Consider the following 6,009-nt stretch of genomic DNA (forward strand, 5'->3'; position numbering starts at 1 on the left):
TGATGTTTTGGGGCTGTCGCTGGGCAACACGGGTTTTCAACTCCCTCCAAAGATGTTCTATGGGGTTGAGATCTGGAGACTGGCTAGGCCACTCCAGGACCATGAAATGCTTCTTACAAAGCCACTCCTTTGTTGCCCGGGCGGTGTGTTTGGGATCATTGTCATACTGAAAGACCCAGCCATGTTTCATCTTCAATGCCCTTGCTAATAGGGGATTTTCACTCAAAATCTCACGATACAAGACCCATTCATTTGTTCCTTTAAATGGATCAGTCGGCCTAGTCCCTTTGCAGAAAAACAGATCCAAAGCATTATGCTTCCACACCCATGCTTCACAGTGGGTATGGTGTTCTTTGGATGCAACTCAGCATCCATTCCCCTCCAAGTTCTATTTTGGTTTCATCTGACCATATGACATTCTCCCAATCCTCTTCTGGATCATCCAAATACTCTCTAGCAAACTTCAGATGTGCCCGGACATGTACTGGCTTAAGCAGGGGGACATGTCTGGCACTGCAGGATTGGAATCCCTGGCGGCGTAGTGTGTTACTGATGGTAGCCTTTGTTACTTTGGTCCCAGCTCTCAGCAGGTCATTCACTAGGTCCCCCCGTGTGGTTCTGCGATTTTTGCTCACCGTTCTTGTGATCATATTGAACCTATGTGGTGAGATCTTGCGTGGAGCCCCAGCTCGAGGGAGATTATCAGTGGTCTTGTATGTCTTCCATTTTCTAATAATTGCTCCCACAGTTGATTTCTTCACACCAAGCTGCTTATCTATTGCAGATTCAGTCTTCCCAGCCTGGTGCAGGTCTACAATTTTGTTTCTGGTGTCCTTTGACAAGCTTTGGTCTTGGTCGTAGTGGAGTTTGGAGTCTGACTGTTTGAGGTTGTGGAAAGGTGTCTTTTATACTGATAACGAGTTCAAACAGGTGCCATTAATACAGGTAACAAGTGGAGGACAGAGGAGCCCCTTAAAGAAGAAGTTACAGGTCAGTAAGCGCCAGAAATCTTGCTTTATTGTAGGTGACCAAATACTTATTTTCCACCATAATTTGCAAATAAATTCTTTAAAAATCAGACAATGTGATTTTCTGGATTTTTTTTTCTCATTTTGTCTCTCATAGTTGAAATGTATCTATGATGAAAATTACAGGCCTCTCTCATTTTAAGTGGGAGAACTTGCACAATTGGTGGCTGACTAAATACTTTTTTGCCCCACTGTATGAACACTCACAGTTATACAAAAAGGACTTGAATTTCAGGGGTTTTTGATACCACGAGGGTGAGCTCCAATCGCTTGAGCAGAAATAATCCCGCCCATACTGAGATCTCGCTCCTCTGCTATGGTTACAAGAGGCAGTGTAGATAAGTAAAATTATTTAGCAGCACCCAACTCACTGATACAGATTGGTCACCTTTTCATCCACTTTAATGAAAGTGCTGTTTTCATGTGCAGTGGTTTTCAGGTTTTGTTCAGAAGACAAGCTTAGCAGAGTCCAAAATCATAGCAAGCGGACAAGGATTTATGTGTGTTATAGATTCTATTGTAATTATAAACAACAATATTAATTACTAATGATTAACATTGTTTAGCAACAAAAGCATCAGAGACAGCTTGCAGTATTGTTCGGCTAAAAATGATTGAACATGAAAGGCGACACTTTCGGTAAAGCGAATGAAAGGAGTATCAGTTTGTGGCAGGCTGCTAAATAATTAAAGATACAGTAACTAATGTATGTGTTTGTTAAATATCCAGATAAAGGTCTACTAAGCTCTGCACAAGTCAACCTAAAGACAACAGTGTTGAATGTTTTGGCAATGGTTTCAGTCTGTCTGTGTTAATAGGAATTTTGGACTGTAACAAAATGAGAATTTACATAGAACATTTTATGTTTCACGTATTATATTTTAACATATTGTATTTATGATATTATAGGAAAAGCACTGATTCAACAACAGTCATTAGCTCTTAATGTAACACATTTCCATGTAATTACATGATTAATATAATATAATATAATAACCTAATATAATAATATAATGTAAGTTAGATTAATTTGCTATAGGCAGAAATCAATAGTTTTGATTAAAATGCACCTCTGTAGTTTAATACAGAAATTGAGCATTCTGTGTATTGTAAATCAACAACTTTAAGAGCCCTTATAGAGAGCTTGAATCAACTTAAATATTTGCAATATTTGCAAAAAATATCATATATGGAGCTAGTTCGTTGGTCATCTACAATCCCCAATCTTTATTTCTCTAGTTTAGATGGTTCTCTGGCCTTTTCTGTCTAGATTGCTCAGTAGAACCAGGTGAGATCTTCCAAAGCTGTAGTACATCTACCTTACTGCTCTTATGTGTTGAGATGCTTTTCTGCTCACCATGGTCGTATAGAGTAATTGTTTGAGTTACTATGTATCTCCTTAATAGTGACTAAAATCAATGCAGTGGTTTTTCTCTCTTTATCTCTTTCTCTCGTTTTCTCTCTTGCCCTCTTGCCACAGATTTGTTTTTCTCTAGGTGTCTTTTTGTCTTTTGCAAAAAATACAACTCTATATTAGAAGTGTTTTTTTTTTAAACCTGTTTAATGTTTGTAAATCTGGTTAGTGCTTTTTAATTTAATGTAAAAATAATATTATTTTATGAAAAATAAACCATAACCTTAACCAACTTAAGTGATTACTATTTTAGATGGAAACTGTTTTTTCACATGCAATAAATATAGTATTTCTGTTGTCACTTATTTTACTCTTATTTTCATAATTAATAATACCAGATTTAAGAAGTAAATCTACTTATAACTAGACCCCAAAATGCTGTATGCACACCTTTGGGATGAATTTGTACTCTGACTTCCCCTCAGACCTCCTCATCCAACATCAGTGCCTGAAGTCTGTAATATTTATATAGCAAAATGTATAAATCCTCGCAGCCATGTTGCTAAATATTTTGGAAAGCCAGGGGGGAAGTTAAAAAGCCTGTATGCATGTAATTTTCAGGTGTTTATGTGTTGCCTGCCTCTACAGTGCACAGTGTAAGTGTGTGTGCCAGGTGCACTGTGATGGACTGGTGTACCATTAGTGAAATAGTCCTGCCAGAATAGTGTGTGTGACCAGAATACCATGATGAAAGTCAGTAGACCCATTGCTGTGTAGCTTCGCAGTCTATTAACATGCAACCTCAGAAATATACACATAAACTTATGAAATATAATGTGAATATCAGATAATTACAGAATATGAGCTCAAACATCAGATTAAACAACATGGGTCCATCTTTATTCGGTATCTAAACTGCATTTTTTAGCTCGTCTCTTGTGAACTGTAGTAAGATCATCCATGGAAAGATTCCAGCAGTAATTGGCAGGCATGGACAGACTGCATTTCCTTTGGTATCTTTGTTCATGCCTGCAATATCCTGTTGAAATCTCTCTCTACACTCATCACTCACTGCCTCACAGTTCAAAGGGAAATAGTCTAAATGCAATTGTAAGAAGTTAGACGATGATGCAGTTAAGTTGCACATGTAATGTAACTATAATGACTAGCCACAAATGCTGTAAATGTTAGACAATGACACATTCACAAGCCACCAAATGTAACTGTATGATGCGTAGATCTGACTTAGCAAAAAACATTTACTCTGCAATTAAAGACAAGTAAATTAAAGTTAGGTAAAATATTTAGTTTCAAAGTGAAGATAAATGTATAAACTTTCATATGCTTCTCCCATACTTTGTTGAGAAATTACAAGGCATCAAGTTTATCAGACACACCTCGCTTGTAGGTAAATATACTCACCTGTGTATAAATGATTTCAAATCTTTATCATGAAATATCTTGAAAACTTTAACCAACCAACACCTTTATCAACTGTTTTCTAAGTCATGTAATCAAAATATGTAAGAATTAGTAAATTTTCATCTCGGAGGTCCCAAAATCCCAAAATCTGTAGACCAGTGTAATAAAATGTTTAGAACACCTCGAAGCAAAGAAATAGCCAGCAGATGGTGCTGTCGTGCCTATTTATTATTATTATTATTATTATTATTATTATTATTATTTTTTTTTTTTTTTTTTTTTTTTTTTTTTTTTTTTTTTTTTTTTTTATTTTTATTTTTTTTTTTACTTTTTCTTTTCAGCTCTTAATAAATTAAGTGTTATTTGCAACACTGCTACAGCTGTCTGGTCAGAGCTTCAGCACCAGAAGAATCCCCCTCCTGACATACAGTAATCACACACTACAGCACTTCTCAAACAGCAGCACACAGTATATCAGCATTAAAGCATTACCTATTGTTTTTTTTTTGTTTAAGATTTTGTATTCTATATGTAAGATTTTTCTTCCCTTTGAGGTTCTCGTGTAATACATTAAAACTACTGCATTATTCTGCACTCAGCACAAAACTTTCAACGTTTTTATCACATACTGGTCACTTGGGCTCAATTACAGAACAAGTCCCATAATTACATACATAATTATATCACGAAACAGTAACCTAATTAAGTTAAATAAATACATACATGTTGATTAGTTTGCAATGTTGAAGACATTTTCGAAGTCAAATATCTTTTTTTATCTTTTTACTCAAATACATTTTGCGAAATCAGTCGTTCTTTTTTATTTATGAGCGGAAATAAACTTCAAACACGCAGCAAGTAACCAATCAGGGTCGAGTGCCGCCTGGCGGATATAGACGAAATGACCAGCATCTTCCTGTGGGGCGTCAGGAGCGAACACGCAAAGAAAACCAACATTGTTTGTTTTTGTTGTTGTTGTTTTTACCGCTCATTTGCACGGTCGCGTCTATTATTATATCATGTAACGGTTAATGAACCTGGTCTGGACTCGGAGTGCGCATCCACCACCAGGAGAAGTTTCTTCACTCATACACTCAGAAAGGAGAGGCGGGGTTTGGGTGACGTCATGCAGGTAAGAAGAACTGAATACAAATTAAAATATTGTATAAAAAAAAGGGCCTAAACCCTCAGGAGCCCAAATCAGGTTGAAAAATGAAAACAGAAGTAGGTGGGAAAAGTTCAAAAGATAAAGGTGTGTAGGCATCTCTATCCATCATCTCGTTATGAGGATAGTATAAGATGCTGCATTTAATGAAACTAATAAGTGTATATCACTGCGATTATGATGTGTTGACTGCTGTGCTTTTACACATAGTTCATTATAACGTGTGTAGCTTGCAACAATTACAACCTAACTAGTCTGATTGGATTGTAGTCAAACTGGCACTTATAGATTTGGTCTTTAACTGAGATCATAAACTGAGATCATAAATTGTGCATAACGATGTGTATTTAATTGTGCATCAAATACTTTAAGGGTTATATTTATACATGAAATGGAGCTCTCAGAAATGACGATAAGTGAAGTGAAGTGATGATAGCTGAAGCAGAGAGGAGCTTTTCCACGCTGAAACTAATAATGAGGGAGTCCCCCACCTCACCCAGGGGGCCAGCTAGAACCACTATTGCTGGTTGGTGGTATCTACTTATCACAAACATACGGATTAATGTGTTAAGAGTAACATTAGTCTTTTTACATAAACCGAGTTGATTAAGCAAAGAGTCTTGTGCTAAAAATTATAATAGGAACATTACAGCCATAATAAATCATAGTATTTGTATACTTCAGTACATCTGAAACCAAATACTTTTGCACTTTTACTCAAGTGAGTTTATAGGGAGCACTTTTACTTTTACTAGAGTCACATTTTACTTACTGTATCTTTACTTTTATTTAAGTACATGCTTAATGTACTTCGTCCACCACTGTTAGTTGAATATTAAGTGGAAGGGATAGGAAATTCTCTAATCTCTGATAGTACTATACTTACACTACACAGTGTTATTACTATACAGTACAGTTTCACAGCAGCCAAATGTATATATTTATCTTAACACACCCCCTCTCTCATTGTGCTGGGGTCCATTTATAATAACACACTTATCCATGAAACGAAATATGATGTCAATTAAAAAACATAAATG

Source organism: Silurus aristotelis, assembly GCF_946808225.1.
Source record: "Silurus aristotelis genome assembly, chromosome: 8".
NCBI classification, from domain to species: domain Eukaryota; kingdom Metazoa; phylum Chordata; class Actinopteri; order Siluriformes; family Siluridae; genus Silurus; species Silurus aristotelis.